At 38.5% G+C, this 18,994-nt stretch overlaps 1 long non-coding RNA gene and 1 pseudogene across 1 annotated transcript; one reads left to right on the forward strand and one right to left on the reverse strand.

The window, feature by feature from the left end:
* LOC110264246 lies at positions 2,824–17,705 on the reverse strand. Its single transcript, XR_002350018.1, has 3 exons — positions 17,338–17,705; positions 6,086–6,097; positions 2,824–2,838 (listed from the first exon to the last, which is right to left on the reverse strand). It is a non-coding gene; the product is annotated as an uncharacterized LOC110264246 (long non-coding RNA).
* Positions 17,853–18,775, forward strand: LOC110264244 (annotated as a pseudogene).

Consider the following 18,994-nt stretch of genomic DNA (forward strand, 5'->3'; position numbering starts at 1 on the left):
TATTTTTTGGCTGAAATTGAGGGACTTGAGCAAAAATCAGATTCAGAGGTTGAAGAAGGACTGCTGATGCTGTTGGATTCTAACCTCCCTGCACTCAAAGTGGATTTTCTGGAGCTATAGAACTCAAAATGGCGCGCTTCTAATTGCATTGGAAAGTAGACATCCAGTGCTTTCCAGCAATATATAATAGTCCATACTTTGGCCACGTTTAGATGACGTAAAAGGGCGTTGAACGCCAGTTCTACGCTGCTGTCTGGAGTTAAACGCCAGAAACACGTCACAAGCCAGAGTTGAACGCCAGCAATACGTTACAAACTGGCGTTCAACTCCAAGATTGACCTCTACACGTGTAATATTCAAACTCAGCCTAAGCACACACCAAGTGGGCCCCAGAAGTAGATTTATGCATTAATTACTTACTTCTGTAAACCCTAGTAACTAGTTTATTATAAATAGGACTTTTTACTATTGTATTAGACATCATCTTTGATCAGTTTTATGCCATCTTAGACTTTCATGGGGGCTGGCCATTCGGCCATGCCTGAACCATTATCACTTATGTATTTTCATACGGTAGAGTTTCTGCACTCCATAGATTAAGGTGTGGAGCTCTGCTGTTCCTCAAAGATTAATGCAAAGTACTACTATTTTTCTATTCAATTCAACTTATTCTGCTTCTAAGATATTCATTCGCACTTCAACCTGAATGTGATGAATGTGACAATCATCATCATTCCCCCACGAACGCGTGCTTGACAACCACTTCCGTTCCACCTTAGATCGAATGAGTATCTCTTGGATTTCTTAATCAGAATCTTTGTGGTATAAGCTAGATTGATGGCAGAATTCATGAGAGTCCGGAAAGTCTAAACCTTGTCTGTGGTATTCCCTCCGTGGGATCGACCTTTACTCACGTAAGGTTTATTACTTGGACGACCCAGTGCACTTGCTGGTTAGTTGTATCGAAGTTTTGAATGAAAAACGATTTATTAAGACGTGCGTACAGAGTTTCTGGCGCCGTTGCCTGAGATCACAATTTCGTGCACCAAGTTTTTGGCGTTGTTGCCGGGGATTGTTCGAGTTTGAACAATTGACGGTTCATCTTGTTGCTCAGATTAGGTAATTTTTTTTTGTTTTATTTTCAAAAATTTTTCAAAAACCTTTCAAAAATTTCTCATCTGTTTTTGAAAAAAAAAAAAATTAAATCTTTTCAAAAATATATTTTTCTTCAGAATTTTTAAGAATGAATTCTAGAGTTTCATGAAGCATGTTGAAGCCTGGCTGGCTATAAAGCCATGTCTAATTCTTTTGGATAGGGGCTTCCAACCATCAGCATAGAGGCAAGTTAATTGGAATGTCAGCCGTGGCATGTCTGAGTTACATACTAAAGCTTGGCTGGCTATTAAGCCATGCCTAACCCTCGGATTGGAGCTTTATACTAAGAATACAAGATTCCTGGAATTCATATTAAAAAAAATTTTGAAATCCTTATTTTCTTTTTCCTATATGTTTTTTCGAAAAAAATATACAAAAATCCAAAAAAATAAAAACAATCATAAAAATAAAAAATATTTAGAATCATATCTTGTGATTTCTTGTGAATCAAGTCATTAATTGTGATTTTAAAAATCAAATCTTTTTCAAAACTAATTTCAATCATATCTTTTCAAAAATATCTCTTTATCTTATCTTTTTCAAAATTTGATTTTAAAATATCCTTTCTAACTTCTTATCTTCTTATCTTTTCAAAATTGATTTTCAAATTTGTTTCAACTAACTAACTAACTTTTTGTTTGTTTCTTATCTTTTTCAAAACTACCTAACTAACTCTGTAAGACCGAGAACTTTTGAAAAGTCTTATTATGATCAAGTCTCAAATCATATAGTTATTTATAGCCTTAATTTCGGAAATCATTTTATTAAAGATAATTAAGGCAAGTGTGATTTATTGAATTTGAGACAAGTTATGATTTATTATCCAATTTTATAATTATTGGATTATTTTCTATATTTAAATCATATAGTTAGTAGTTGTGAAATAAAAAGGATTTTTATATGATTTTGGACTAAATAATTAATATTTTAGAATATTGATATTACTATTTTGGAAAATGAAGAAAATAAGTATATTATTTCTAATTATTTGGTGGAGACATTTTGTTGAAAATAATTTGTGAAATTGATGAACAAATAGTATTTTCTATACATAATTACTGTTGGATTTAATTTGGGTTTCAATTATTATATTATTCCCAATTTTATTCGAAACTACCAAATTACCCCTAACCCTAATTTTCAAAATAAGGAAACCCTAACTCAGTAACCCGTTAACCAACTCGATTCCCTTTTTGCCCACACTTAGCTCCCTAGCCCTCAGCAGCCGAAACCCTTCCCCCCAAAGCAACAGCACACAAAGTTTCCTTTGATTCCCTGAAAGAAAGAAACGAAGAAAGGGAGGAGGGGCGGGCATCACTGCCGCCGCGCCGTCGTGTCGCCGTCGAAGGAGAGGAAGCCGTGGACCAAAGTCACGGGCGGAAAAGAGAGCGCGAGGCAGGGCACGCGAGACAGTGCCGCAACTGATGGGTTGTCGTCCAGCCTCACCCCACCTTCCAGCCTTCATCACCACCGCGTCCACGCCGTGCCGCCGCCTCTGCTCGTCACACCATCACTCCTAGCCGCGCCGTCGCCGAGGAGTCGTCGCTGTCGAGGGATCCCAGAGGAGAGAAACTGCGCGACATTGAGGGAGGAAAGCGCGGGCCAATGACGTGAGGAGCACGACCCGTTGCGCCGCCGTGTGCTAACGCCGTCGTCCTCACCGTGCCGCCATCACCTTTGCCACTGAGACAGTCGCCGTCATTTATGGTAGAGCAGAGAGGGAGAGCTCAGGAGCAGAGTAGATGCGAGAGATCTGGGGCTGAGCTGGGAGTCCAGCCACCACACCTGACCGTGCTTGCGTCGCCGGCGCCGCCTCCGTTGGAACCGCCGTGCCGTGCGAAGCTAACGCTTCCTCTGTCGGAAAAAGCCGCCTTTAGAACCCTTACTGATTCGGTGAGCTTTTCCCCTGTTTCTGGTTCTGTCACAGCCATTCCTGGAGAAGTCAGTCGTGCCGCCGTGCCTGGCCGCCAAAAAATGCCATTTACCATCACCGGAATACATTACCGGTAAGGTCTTGTTAATGGATTCTGTTTCTTTTGAATTTCAAGAATACCATAGTCACGGCTTGTTGCTGCAGTGGTCATCTGAGTCGCGTGGAGGGAGGAAGGGCCGCTGGGTGTCGCCGCACCTTGCCTCCGCCGCCGAAAACAGCCGTTGAGTCCTCAGTATCGGGTCGTGTATCCATGCTTGCCTTTCGTGCTCGGTGTTCGCAGCTGCCTTTGTCATTTCAGTATGTTTCGGAAAGCCTCGCGTTAGTATTTCATTGTGTTTGGTTAATGAATGTGAATTTTAGTAACGTGGGGTCGAGTCCTGATTATTATATGTTGCGAATAGTGTTGTGATGGTTATTGCAAAAGTGGCTGGGAGCTGAGGTTTTGGTTGCCGTCGGTTCGGGTTGAGGCGGAAAGGACCCTATGAGGCATTTGGGTTATGGATTTGCGTTTTGAGGTAGGGGCACTTTCCGAAAACTATAGTTTATTATTGGAATTATTACATATGGGTACTAATGTGAGATATTGTGTATTTGGTGATTGTATCTGCCTTATGTATCAATTGATTGACTCGAATGACTATGTATGTTGGTTTGGCTGAATTGTTGTGTGGCTTGTGAAATGTAATGTTTGAAGTTGATTCTTTAAATATTTGAAATGAGTTTAATCCGTTGAGGATTGGTTTGAATTGAGTCAATTATTTGATGATGTGAAAAGTCGAATGCACTTTTGAATTCAGCCTGGTTTATTTTAATTGACTTGATCTTGGATAAATGATTTGTTACTGAACCGTTTCTTTAAAGCTTTGGAAATGAGTTAAATCGGTTGATATTGAGTTGATTTTTGAAATGGTTTCCTTGGGGTATGCCATTGAGGCGACTGTTGGATTTAGCTTGCTTTTGAATTGATTTCTGGTTTTGAGCTGTTGAAAAGGAATGAGAAACGGTTTAGTTGGGACCCGAACCGGGTGGCAAAAGTCCAAGTTTTAGGGGAGGTGCTGCCGAAATTTCTATAAAATCCGAGTCTTTATTGAAATGTTGTTTGGAAAATGATGAGTTAAAGACTTCTGCTATTTTATTTGAATTATCAAGAAAAGGATGATTCACACTTTTGAAATGAATTATTAAAGAGGAAATTGTGATTTAGTCTTGCTTCTTAAGAAAGGCATTGTATCTCTTTCAGGAGAAAGTTATTTAGATGAAACTTGTGTTTTAAAGCTATTTGAATGTGAAAAGGGTTTATGCCTTTGAATTTGACTTGAGGGTTTCAATTAAAGAGTTTTAATGATTTTGAAAAGACCTGACTGTCTATTGACAAGTTTCATTTTGAAATGTTTTGAGAAAGGTTTTAAGTACTCCTTGAATTCTGAATTCTTGCAAGACTAAAACAAACCTTGAACAGTTGAAACGTTCTAGAATTTATCATGGGGGTTGAAGTTGGTTTTGCTTAAGTAAAGGAAACGGCTTTGAAAGAAGTAAATGATTACGTGAGTCGGTTTGGCTTAGATCCTATTTTATTACTCAAATCGGAAAGCCAAGGTTTTAATGATTTAAAATGAATTTGGCGAGATGAGTTATGCTATTCTCCCCTAAGGACTTGGGCCGAGAGTGGCTTTGTTTTAAAAATGGAACTCACTTTGAGTAAATTTGGCTTATGAGCCTGAGATGATTTGAGAAATGAGATCTTTAAAGCCAAGGCTGAAAAGAGTTGAAACTTGATTTCAAAGTGAATGAATTGAGAAAAGTGATTTATGGCTTAAATGCCGATGTGTGAATTTGATGATGTTGAATGGTGGAGGTGCCATTTCGTTATGAGCCGGAATGGCTGTGTATAATATTGATTTATGGCGGATTACCGAATGAGTTATGGGCCGTATGGCTGATTATGAATTATGAATTTAAGCCGGATGGCTGAGATGGATGTTCTTCCTATCTGTGTTTGCATCTGGGACTCTGTTGGATTGTGGTGATTGGTTGTTGGTTGGATTGTTTGGGCCTAGGGCCGTGGTTGGAAAGAGATGAACTGATGGTTGATTTCGGTTGTGTTTCTGGTTTGGAATAAAATTATGAAAGGCTATTTTGGTTCCGCATAGATAAACCGTTTTGAAAGGCTTTTGGGTTTTTGAGAATTGAACGGTTCCTCTTTTAGAAAAGATTTCCGACTTTACTTTTATTGTAAACCGTTGTTTTTGAAAAGAGCATGAGACGGTTATTAATCACTGGTACGGTTTATCTTCACGTATCCTATTATAGTAATTCCCAAAAATCCTCTACTGAGAACCCTTTCGAGGATGATGTTCTCACCCCCTACATTTTTCCCCTTTCAGGATATGGCACAGAAGTCATGAAGAGTTTATTTAGTTGTTGTTGAAATGCTCTGTATTGCTTTAGATTATTATTCTTTGTACCCTCGCCTTTATCTTGAGATATTCTGTAAGAGGGATAGGAATTGTATTGGATTATGTTTGTAATATTATTTATATATATATTTGTATATATATATGGATGTACTCTTTATGAGTTTTGTAAGTTGTATGGTATTTATGGATGTACGTTATCGGATGAAAGTATTTTTGGGAGCGGTATTGCGGTTTAAAGTTTCAAACAGGCTCATATTTTAGTATTAAATAGTATAAGTGTCGTCGTAATATCCGAGCTATCAGAGTTACGCAGCCAGAAGCGTGAGCTTTGGTAGTTAGGGTGTTACAAACTCCCTCTCTCTCTAATTTTCGAAAATATCTTCCCTCTTTTTCAAAATTTCTTTTTAATTAACTAATTATTTTAATTTTTGATTTTAATTTTCGAAAAATTACTAACCTTTTTTAAAAACTATTTTCGAAAATCACTAACTCTTTTTCAAAAATAATTTTCGAAAATTCTCCTTCTCTCTCATCTCCTTCTATTTATTTATTCATCTACTAACACCTCTCTTCATCCCACATCTCTGCTCTCCTTACCCTTGTGTTTCTTTCTTTACATTACATTCTTTTCTTCTTCTACTCACACAGGGAAACCTCTATACCTGTGGTAAAAAGGATCCCTATTATTATTTTTCTGTCCCTCTTTTTCATATGAGCAGGAGCAAGGACAAGAACATTCTTGTTAAAGCAGATTCAGAACCTGAAAGGACTCTGAAGAGGAAACTAAGAGAAGCTAAATTACAACAATCCAGCAAGCACCTTTCAGAAACTTTTGAACAGGAAGAGGAGATGGCAGCCAAAAATAATAATAATGCAAGGAGGATGCTTGGTGACTTTACTGCACCTAATTCCAATTTACATGGAAGAAGCATCTCCATTCCTGCCATTGGAGCAAACAATTTTGAGCTGAAACCTCAATTAATTTCTCTGATGCAGTAGAACTGCAAGTTTCATGGACTTCCATCTGAAGATCCTTTTCAGTTCTTAACTGAATTCTTGTAGATCTGTGATACTGTTAAGACTAATGGAGTAGATCCTGAAGTCTACAGGCTCATGCTTTTCCCTTTTGCTGTGAGAGACAGAGCTAGAATATGGTTAGACTCTCAACCCAAAGATAGCCTGAACTCTTGGGATAAGCTGGCCAGGCTTATGGACAAGTAGAGGACGTGTTAGTAAAGGTTGAAGGCCTTTACATCCCTGCTAATTTCATAATCCTTGATACTGGGAAGGATGAGGATGAATCCATCATCCTTGGAAGACTTTTCCTAGCCACAGCAAGAGTTGTGATTGATGTTGACAGAGGTGAATTAGTCCTTCAATTGAATGAGGACTCCCTTGTGTTTACAACTCAAGGTTACCCTTCTGTAAACATGGAAAAGAGGCATAGTAAGCTTCTCTCAAAACAGAGTCAACCAGAGCCCCCACAGTCAAACTCTAAGTTTGGTATTGGGAGGCCACAACCAAACTCTAAGTTTGGTGTTGAACTCCCATATCCAAACTCTAAGTTTGGTGTTGGGAAGTCTCAACAATGCTCTGAACATCTGTGAGGCTCCATGAGAGCCCACTGTCAAGATATTGACATTAAAGAAGCGCTTGTTGGGAGGCAACCCAATTTTTATTTATCTAATTTTATTTTTCTTGTTCTTTCATGTTTTATTAGGTTCATGATCATGTGAAGTCACAAAATAAATATAAAAATTGAAAACAGAATCAAAAACAGCAGAAGAAAAATCACACCCTGGAGGAAGACCTTACTGGCGTTTAAACGCTAGTAAAAAGCATCTGGCTGGCGTTCAATGCCAGAACAGAGCATGGTTCTGGCGCTGAACGCCCAAAATGGGCAGCATCTGGGCGTTTGAACGCCAGAATTGCACCCTGGAGAAGAGCTGGCGCTGAACGCCCAGAACAAGCATGGTTCTGGCGTTCAACGCCAGAAATGGGCAACAAATGGGCGTTCAACGCCCAGAACAAGCACCAATCTGGCGCTGAACGCCCAGAGTTGTGTGCAAGGGCATTTTGCACGCCTAATTTAGTGCAAGGTTGTAAATCCTTGAACACCTCAGGATCTGTGGACCCCACAGGATCCCACCTACCTCTACTCACTTTTTCTCACACCTCTTTCACACAATCCCATAAACACTCTTCTCCAAAACTTATTTTCACACAACACAACCCTCTCTTCCCCTTCTTGGCCGAATACACCCTTCCCCCTCTCCTCCATATTTTCTTCTTCTTCATCTATTCTTTCTTCTCTTGCTCGAGGGCGAGAAATATTCTAAGTTTGGTGTGGTAAAAGCATAAGCTTTTTGTTTTTCCATTTGGTTCAAGAGTTCTATGCCAATGCATGGATCACTAGGAACCATGATCAAAGTAAAAACCCACACCCAAAGAATTATATTACAATGGTTCGGGGGAAATACTTAGATTTTAGTCCGGAGAATGTGAGGTTGGCGTTTAACTTGCCTATGATGCAAGAAGATGCACGCCCCTACACTAGAAGGGTCAACTTTAATCAAAGGTTGGACCAAGTCCTCATGGACATGTGTGTGGAAGGAGCTCAATGGAAGATTGACTCCAAAGACAAGCCGGTTCAATTAAGAAGACTGGACCTCAAGCCTGTGGCTAGAGGATGGTTGGAGTTCATCCAACGCTCCATCATCCCCACTAGCAACCGATCTGAAGTTACTGTGGATCGGGCCATCATGATCCATAGCATCATGATTGGAGAAGAAGTATAATTTCATGAAGTCATCTCCCTTGAACTCTACAAAATAGCCGAAAAGCCCTCTCCTGGGGCAAGGCTAGCTTTTCCTCATCTTATTTGCCATCTATGTTACTCAGCTGGAGCTTTCATAGAAAGAGACATTTCCATTGAGTAAGAGAAGCCTTGATAGTTTGGAATTTATAGTATATTCTCTTCTTTTTATCCTATTTGATTTTTAGTTGCTTGGGGACAAGCAACAATTTAAGTTTGGTGTTGTGATGAGCGGATAATTTATATGCTTTTGGCATTGTTTTTAGTATGTTTTTAGTAGAATCTAGTTACTTTTAGGGATGTTTTCATTAGTTTTTATGTTAAATTCACATTGCTGGACTTTACTATGAGTTTGTGTGCTTTTCTATGATTTCAGGTATTTTCTGGCTGAAATTGAGGGACTTGAGCAAAAATCAGATTCAGAGGTTGAAGAAGGACTGCTGATGCTGTTGGATTCTGACCTCCCTGCACTCAAAGTGGATTTTCTGGAGCTACAGAACTTAAAATGGCGCGCTTTTAATTGTGTTGGAAAGTAGACATCTAGGGCTTTCCATCAATATATAATAGTCTGTACTTTTGCCTAGTTTAGATGACGTAAAAAGGGCGTTGAACGCCAGTTCTACGCTGCTGTCTGGAGTTAAACGCCAGAAACACATCACAAGCCAGAGTTGAACGCCAGAAATACGTTACAAACTGGCGTTCAACTCCAAGATTGACCTCTACACGTGTAACATTCAAGCTCAGCCCAAGCACACACCAAGTGGGCCCCGGAAGTGGATTTATGCCTCAATTACTTACTTCTGTAAACCCTAGTAACTAGTTTATTATAAATAGGACTTTTTACTATTGTATTAGACATCATCTTTGATCAGTTTTATGCCATCTTAGACTTTCATGGGGGCTGGCCATTCGGCCATGCCTGAACCATTATCACTTATGTATTTTCATACAGTAGAGTTTCTGCACTCTATAGATTAAGGTGTGGAGCTCTGCTGTTCCTCAAAGATTAATGCAAAGTACTACTGTTTTTCTATTCAATTTAACTTATTCCGCTTCTAAAGACAACGGTGATGTCCTTACATAATGCCAGCCATGGAAAGGAGTAAGACTGATTGGATGAAGACATCAGGAAAGCAGAGGTTCAGAGGAATGAATGCATCTCTATACGCTTATCTAAAATTCTAACCAATGAATTACATAAGTATTTCTATCCTTATTTTCTATTTATTATTTTTGTTCGAAAACTCCATAACTATTTTATATCCGCCTGACTGAGATTTACAAGGTGACCATAGCTTGCTTCATACCAACAATCTCCGTGGGATCGACCTTTACTCACGTAAGGTTTATTACTTGGACGACCCAGTGCACTTGCTGGTTAGTTGTATCGAAGTTGTGAATGAAAAACGATTTATTAAGACGTGCGTACAGAGTTTCTGGCGCCGTTGCCTGAGATCACAATTTCGTGCCCCACTCCACCATTGTTGTTGGGTTCGGCCATGTTTGTTTTGTCTGCTTCCTTTTTGAAAATTTCTGTTAGGTCCTCTCCAGAGAGTTGTGCTTTAGCTTCTCTTAGCTTTCTCTTCAAGGTCCTTTCAGGTTCAGGATTAGCTTCAACAAGAATGCCTTTATCTTTGTTCCTGCTCATATGATAGAGAAGAAGACAAAGAAAGTATGGAATCCTCTATGTCACAGTATAGAGATTCCTTAATGTGTCAGAGAAAAAGAAGAATGGAAGGATGAGGTAGAGAGGAGAATTCGAACTTATGATGAAGGAGAGAGTCCAAATTGCTAATTGAGGAGGAGTGTTAGTCCTTAAATAGAATAAGGTGAAGAGGGAAAATAATTTTTGAAAACAAAATTAAAAAAGTTTTAAAATAATTAAAAAGAATTTTGAAAAAATGGATGATGGTTTTCGAAAATTAAAAGTGAGAAAGTGGTTAGAATTCAAAAATTAAAGAGAAAAGTAGTTAGGTGGTTTTGAAAAAGATATGATTGAAATAGAAAACTTTTAAAACCAAACAAAAAGTGAAGTAGTTAATTTGAAAAGATTTGAAAATCAATTTTGAAAAGATAAGAAGTTAGAAAAGATTTTGAAATTGATTTTTGAAAAAGATATGATTGAAATTTATTTTGAAAAGGATTTGAATTGGAGATTAAAAAGATTTGATTTTTGAAATTAAAGTTGATTGCTTGACTAACAAGAAATTAAAAGATATGATTCTAGAATTCAAATATTGAACCTTTCTTAATAGGCAAGTAACAACTTAAAATTTTTGAATCAAATCATTAATTGTAGCAAGGATTTTCGAAAATAGTGAGAGAAAAATGGAACTGATTTGATTTTGAAAAAGATATGATTTGAAAAAGATTTGAATTAAAAAAACAAAATCTCCCCTCCTGTGCCATCTTGGCGTTAAACGATACGTGAGTAAGGGTCGATCCCACGGAGATTGTCGGCTTGAAGCAAGCTATGGTCATCTTGTAAATCTCAGTCAGGCAGATTCAAATGGGTATGAGATTTTGATAATTAAAATATAAAAAAATATAAAATAAGATAGAAATACTTATGTAATTCATTGGTGGAATTTCAGATAAGCGTATGGAAATTCTTGTTGCTTCTGAATCTCTGATTTCTTACTGTCTTCATTCAATCATTCATACTCCTTTCCATGGCAAGCTGTATGTTGGGGGATCACTGTTGTCAATGGCTACCGTCTGTCCTCTCAGTGAAAATGGTCCAAATGTGCTAAAGATGAAAGATAAGAAATAAATCACTAAAAGTAGTTTTTATACTAAACTAGTCACTAGGGTTTACAAAAAATGAGTAACTAAGTGCAGATAGTGCAGAAATCCACTTCCGGGGCCCACTTGGTGTGTGCTTGGGCTGAGCATTGAAGCTTTCATATGTAGAGACTCTTCTTGGACTTAAACGCCAGCTTTGGTGCCAGTTTGGGCGTTTAACTCTAGCTTTTATGCCAGTTCTGGCGTTTAACGCCAGAATAGGGTAGAAAGTGGGCGTTCAAACGCCAGTTTGCATTATCAAAACTCAGACAAAGCATGGACTATTATATATTTCTGGAAAGCTCAGGATGTTTACTTTCCAACGCAATTGAGAGCGTGCCAATTGGGTTTCTTTATCTCTAGAAAATTCATTTCGAGTGCAGGGAGGTCAGAATCCAACAGCATCTGCAGTCCTTTTTCAGCCTCTGAATCAGATTTTTGCTCAGGTCCCTTAATTTCAGCCAGAAAATACCTGAAATCACAAAAAAACACATAAACTCATAGTAAAGTCCAGAAATGTGAATTTTGCTTGAAAACTAATAAAAATATACTAAAAAGTAGCTAGATCCTACCAGAAACTACCTAAAAACAATCCAAAAAGTGTATAAATTATCCGCTCATCAGTGCGCGTGCATAGATGGTGCGAGCGTTGCAGACAAAGCGTGTGAAAACAGGTCACACTGCTGTGCACCCGCACAGGTGGGAAAAAACAGGGGAAGTGTGCGTACGCACGAGGCTGTGTGCCCGCACAGAACTCTATTTTTGCAACATTTTTAAAGCCTCTAAGGCACCAACCATGATATCAATCAAGGTCATTCAAGCCCAAAACACATCATTCATAAAAAACACATAATCAAACATAAAATGCAACTAACTTAAGCCTAGAATGCAATAAAAAATATACTAATCAAAGAGACAAAAATTCAATAGACAAAATTAAAAAAAAGAAGGGTTGAAAGGATATTAGCATGGTAGGGTGTCTCCACCTAGCACTTTTGTTTTAAGTCCTCAAGTTGGACTTTGATTGGAGCTCACATCAAGGAGGTTTGTGCTTTCATCCTTCCTTGATTCACTAGCTCTACCTTCCTCCTCTTGTGACTCAAGCCTTGGTTCCTCTTCCTTTCCTTGAGGCTCCATGTTTTCCTCCTCCCTACACTCCTTACTTGATCTTCCACCTTTTTCAAGGGGGGTGTCTTGAATGGTTGAGCGTAGTGAGGTCAAGCAGTTTACCGCTTCGGCTTTAGTGGCCATGAACTCTCCTTGCTTCTTTTGGAACCCTTCTTGCTCTTGGAAGAGTGGTTGAAGGTCTTGTTCTTCTTGGGGGCAAGGGTCGTAAAACTTTATATTGAGGTGGAAAAGGAGATTCAAAGGTCGGGAGAAGGGTTGTATATGTGGGAGGTAGTTCATGTGGGTGGAGGTATTAAGGTTGTGTAAAAGGGGGTGATGATTCATATGGTTGGTAGCAAGGTGTATAGACATTTTGATTCCATGGAAGTGTATGATGTGGTACTTGAGGGTTGGGTGGTTGAAGGGTATGTGAGGGGTATCCTTCATATATTTGGGTTTGATATTCATATAGGGGAGAGTGTAGCTCATTGTAGTGTGAGGGAGGTATTTGCCAAGAGTGTTGCTTATACAAAATTGGTTCCTCCCTTAATTGGTTCTCTCACTCCATGAAGCAATCCCAATTTGAATTCATCATACCCTACAAAATATTCACAACCAAGCTCCAATCAACAAGGGCGATAGCTCATAAAGAAAGTAGGAAATAAAAACAGAAGACATTAACAATCAAGAAAAACAAATACCTAAGTATCAACAAAAATAACCAAACAACCAAAAAGTAAGATATTTACACTATCAACATATTTACAACAACCAAAAGATAGCACTCAATTGCATCCCCGGTAACGGCGCCAAATTTGATAAAGAGGTATCTACCATCGATTTAGAATCAAGAATCAATTCGTTAGTAGCATAGGCCAAACCAATGATGAACTCTCTTAATCAAATATCCAATTCAAATTCAATTAAACTGAGAGTATTTAACTCCTGGGTCGCTCTCCCTAGGATGCAATTGGAAGTGTTTCTCTTTTGGTTGTTAAGGGGACAGAAAGGAGTTTTGCAATCAAAGAACAAAAGATTAAAAGAGATAAGAAATAAAGGAACTAAGGAATGATCAAAATTGCAATTAATGCGAGTAGAGATAAGATGAGATCAAAACTAGCAAAAATGCTATAAATGCAAGAAAGAGCCTTGACTTAGGAATGAGAATCTAAGGAATCCTATCATGGTCATAACCACAACTATGGCAATTATCATGAGTTAATCTCGCCTAGCTAACCCCTTACATCGAGGAGTAAGTCAAGCAAGCATAATTGACCTTAATCCATAAGTCCTAACCAACTTACCAAACTAGTTGATAAAAGGCTAGCTTTAATGGAAACAAGAGTCAACTAACTCCCCAAGAATTACTACTAAATATCGGATATTATGACTCTTGTATCCTAGGAACTCAAATTCCAAGCCAAGGTGGGAAAATCTACTCAAAACTCAAAGTTGGCATTTTCACAAACACCTTGTGTACATAAAAACAAAACATAAGAAATTGCACAGGAAAATGGAAAGCAATAACCAACTATGCACAAAATCAACAATAAACATCCAAACAAGCATAAAGAAAGCATAAAACATTAAATTCATCTATCAAAATTCCAAGATACCAAAATTGCATATATAAACAAAGTAACTTGAACCATAAGAAAATAAAGGCAAAAGCAATGTAATTAAAGAGAAGATCAAGAGTATTTACAATAAAAGAAGCAAAAATCCAAAGAAAAGCTTGCTATAAAATGCTACAATGGAAATGGAAATTAAACACTAAGAGAGCATTTTCTACTCTACTCCTACTCCTACTCCTAATAGATTTTCTACCTAATTCTAACCTAATGAAAGCTTCCTCTTCATATGTGTTGAATTCCTCTTATATAACACTCCAAAATCAGCATCCAATCCTTCCAAAATGGGCTAAAAGCCCACAGAAAACGTACAGTACGCGTTTCATTAATAAAATCACGTGCAAGGACCTGTGTGGACGCACAGATGTGTGCGTCTGCACACTTGGCTAAATGTTGACCTGTGCGTATGCACAGGTACTTGTGCGCACGCACACATGCAAATTTTCTCTTGTGCGTACACACACAAGCTTGTGCGCACACACACTTGCCTGTGTGTGCTTTTCCTTGTTTTCTTCATGTGTTCTCCCTTCTACATGCCTTTTTCCACTTTCGCTTAGCCAATCTTGCCAAAATGACCGGAAATTACTCACAAAAAACATCACGGCATAAAATGGCATGAAAGTGGAATTAAAATCACTAATTTAGGCACAAAAACTTATGTTTTCACATTTATGTCCAAATCAGGGAGAAATCACAAAAGTATGTTATTTGAGTACTTAAGTGTGAGTTTATGTGATGAAACCCATCCAAATCAAGCTAAAATATATTGTCAAATATGGACTTATCACAAATAAAAACAAAAGCTAACAAAATAAGAAACAAAGTCTGATGTGGAGCGTAAGTCGGCCATTTAAGAGATTATAATATAAGAACAGCATTGCAAGTATAGCTCTTAACCAGCAAAAATCCGCCTCATCAATTTAGAAAAGTTGTCACAAAAGTTTAGAATAAAAATACTGGGAGTATGAGTCCCAGGTCGTCTCCCAACGAGTTGCTAAAAAGGGTGCTAATTTATTAATGAGGAATTTTCTGGAAAGTTTTGAGTTTGGGCAATGGGCACAAGCATATGATTGTAAATTAAAGCAATGAGAATTAAAAGAGATTTATAATATTCTAAATAAAGAAGCCTTGACTGGGGGAATGATTAATTGGAAGTTCTATCCTTGTTGGAATTCTCTCAAGTGTAGTATAAAGAGGTTGTTATTTTCACGTAGTTAACCCTTACTAAATAAAGGAAAGTCAAGTGATTGAACTAACTCTTATTCGCAAATCCTAGTCCTCTCCCTTGGGAAGGTCTAGCGTTAGTAAATACAGAATTAGCCAACAACTTTTAATTAAACTAATCACTTGAGCATTTCAACTCAAGTGTCTCCTCTTAATCAACACCCACGTCAAGTTGGGAGTCTACTCCATCAACATGGATACCATCTTCGTTATTGGGAGTTTGGAGTAGAAAAGAGACTTGATAATTTAAATAAAATAGGGATTCAAAATTAATTAAAAATAAAAGTAATCCTTTGTATAAATAAATTTTAAAAATAATCCAGTTGTAACTCTAAACAAGAATTAAGAATATGGAATAATAAAGGAGTAAGAAAACAAACTAGAATAATATCTTCAACGGAGGTGATGACTCTTCAATATCCAAAGCAAAAGCAATAAACTATGAAACTATGAATGTAAAGAAAACCTAGAGGAAGAGTAATTTTCTCTCTAGATTCAGATCTAAAAACTAAAACTATCCTAATGAGCATGTGTGTTGAGTCTCTGCATGTTCCCTAGCTCTAGTCTGTGTTTCTTGGCCGGAAACTGGGTCAAAAGTCGGCCCGAAATCGCCCCCAGCATTTTCTGTTATTTCTGCAGATCGCGCATGTCACGCGTACGCGTCATCCTCGTGCACGCATCTTTGTGCAGTACTCTAACCCACGCGTACGCGTCAGGCACGCTGGTGTGGGAAATCGTGATTCACACTTTTCACATCTCCGCACAACTAACCAGCAAGTGCACTGTGTCATCCAAGTAATAAACCTTACGTGAGTAAGGGTCGATCCCACGGAGATTGTCGACTTGAAGCAAGCTATGGTCATCTTATAAATCTTAGTCAGGCGAATTCAAATGGTTATGAGGTTTTGATAATTAAAATATAAATAAGACATAAAATAAAATAAAGTTACTTATGTAATTCATTGGTGGGAATTTCAAATAAGCGTATGAAGATGCTTTGTTGCTTCTGAACCTCTGCTTTCCTATTGTCTTCTTCCAACCATACATGCTCCCTTCCATGGCAAGCTATAGGATCCTACTCGGAATACCACAGACAAGGTTTAGACTTTCCGGATCCCAGGAATAGCTACCAATTGGTTCTATCCTATATCACAAAGATACTAATCCCACGGACTCGGTCCGTGTATTAGATATCCAAGAGAATATACTCCAGCTGTCGTCCAATGACTACATTGAACATCATGTAGACCGCTTTGTGGTTGTCAGGCACACGGATCTTGGCTAAGCAAGTAACGAAGATTGGGTGATTGTCACGGGTCACCCCTTCATTCTGATTTAACTGAATTAAGTACGAGACTATATCTTGGAGAAGAAGTAGGCATGAATTGAAAGGAAAATAGTAGTAATTGCTTTAATTCATGAAGAACAGTAGAGCTCCACACCTTAATCTATGGGGTGTAGAAACTCCACCGTAGAAAATACATAAGTGAAAAGAGGTCTAGGCATGGCCATGAGGCCAGCCTCCAAATGTGAATAATAGCATCAGCTCTAAAAACTAAACGTCCAGAGATGATAAAAGAAGATTATAAGTCTCTAAAAGTAGTTTTTATACTAAACTAGTAACTAGGGTTTACAGAAAATGAGTAACTAAGTGCAGATAGTGCAGAAATCTACTTTCGGGGCCCACTTGGTGTGTGCTTGGGCTGAGCATTGAAGCTTTCACGTGCATAGGCTATTTCTGGAGTTAAACGCCAGCTTGGGTGCCAGTTTCGGTGTTTTACGCCAGGAAGTTTTAGGCTGGCTTTGAACGCCAGTTTGCACTACAAGAAAAATACCCATTCAACCACACTTATTTTAAGCTACAATTGAAAAGCGTAGCCTATTCATAGAATAGGCTACGCTTTTTTCCGTGTTGCCTTTTTATAAGAGAAAAGAATACACAATTGTGGCATCATTTAAAAAGTGTAGCCTTAGGTATTATAGAAATCACTTATAAAACGTAGCCATAGGTTGATATCTATGGATTCACTTTTCGTATCAAAGGAAACGCTTTTAAAGAGTAACTTATTTATTATGTTTTGGGTGCGCTTCAAAAGTGATGCCTAATGTATGCAGCCCAAATCCAAACACTTAGTGAAATTTTTCATCTCCTTTCAATTCCCCCTCACCTTCAATTTACGCGCACAACTTAACGCTCTCACGGCCTTCAATACGCGCACAACCTCAGGTCACCTTCGCCATTCTTGCTCAACAACCCTCACCTTCGCCTACGACACTCATCATCACCTTCGCCTTCTCACCGTGGCCGTTGACTGTCGCCACCCAGTCACCATTCACCGCCAGTCACCACTCACCAGTCACCACTCATCACGTCGCTACGCTGACCAGGTCACCACAACCACTCACCGCTAGTCACCGCTCACCGTTCACCATCGACACTCATCACCTTTGCCATTGTCACCACTGCACTGACCATTGCTCTTCTCTAGTAATCGTCGCTGCGCCGTTCTCCAGTAATCATTGCTGCGCCGTTCTCCTGTAATCGTCGCTGCACCGCCCTCACTATTGTCATCTCCATGCTTCTCATCATCGTCTTCTATGTGCTGATTTCTAGTTGAATAGGTATGTGATTCTAGGGTTTTCAATTTGGGAGTTTGGGTATGTTGCAGCGCGGGTGAACTCTCGTACCCTTATTTCTTCTTTTGTTCCACTTGATTTCCTTTGGTGCTACTGTTGTTAAAACCGCTTCCATTAAAATGAAGCAGGTTTCTCAAGAACTCAAATGACTTGCTTCGATTTCTTCCAAACAAACAGCACCTTCTTCTTCTGATGCTACTGCTGCTGCAAGAAGAGGACACTACGATAGGACTAAGTCCGCGGCTTCGAGTACTCTCAAGGAACTTAAGTTCATCACTAAGGGTGGCGGTGGTGGTGGTGATGGCGGTGACGGTGGCGGTGGTGCAGGGTGGCATGAAGTGGAGAAGCAGTTTGATGTTCTTACTGCTTCAACTGATGGATGGCTTCATCATTCTCTCTTTGGAAAATGCATAGGTAATAATTGAAATTGAAGAGTTCATAACAAATCTACATTATTTTTTTGTTGTTGTTTTTCAAGTGTTTGTGAAATTGTTTGTGTGTGTGTGTGTGTGAGTGAGTGAAATAAGGACTTGTTCTGAGTAGTTTTCTTTTAGGAAGTGTTTAGATAACTATGGTTTGGATTTGTTTAATTGTTTGTATGTAGGGATGAGCAAGGAATCTGAGGCATTTGCTGGTGTTCTTTTTGATTCTTTGGCTAGGAGGAGGGATATTCACGGGGATTCAATTAACAAGGCTCAATTGAAGGACTTTTGGGACCAGATTTCTGACCAGATCTCTCAAACATACAGCAGCAGGCTGAAGAATATGCAGCTTTGATCATGGAAGAACTAGACCCTGAAGAGACAGGATTTATCATGGTATTTACATCATCCTATTTCAGATTGTTTTGGTATAAAACTTATCAAAATTAAGTAATATTAGTCATTATTATAGTTTCACATACAGATAAGTACTTATATTTCAAATCATAAGTATGAAGTTGATTTATATTTAAGATGATGAGAGGGACTGATTTCACTTGTATTTAGGAAATTAGATCAAATCCATAAGAAAAATTTGACATAGACCAAAATCATAAATAGCTAACTCTAGAAGTGACTAGAAATTTATTTGAAAAGAAAAAAAAAACTCCATATTACTCATGTTAATGCTCTTATTGCATGGACCAAGTCATTCTACAAGAGGTGATAGCAACTTAGCAAGTACCTAAGCCAAATGCTAAGCTTGAAACTGAAGCCTACATATGAAGATAGTGCTGTTAGGAAGTGCTATACAAATACCAAGTACTTCATACAGGACAACTGGCAAAGAACTTGGGTTATGGCACTGT

Source organism: Arachis ipaensis, chromosome B07 (genome assembly GCF_000816755.2).
Source record: "Arachis ipaensis cultivar K30076 chromosome B07, Araip1.1, whole genome shotgun sequence".
NCBI lineage: Eukaryota > Viridiplantae > Streptophyta > Magnoliopsida > Fabales > Fabaceae > Arachis > Arachis ipaensis.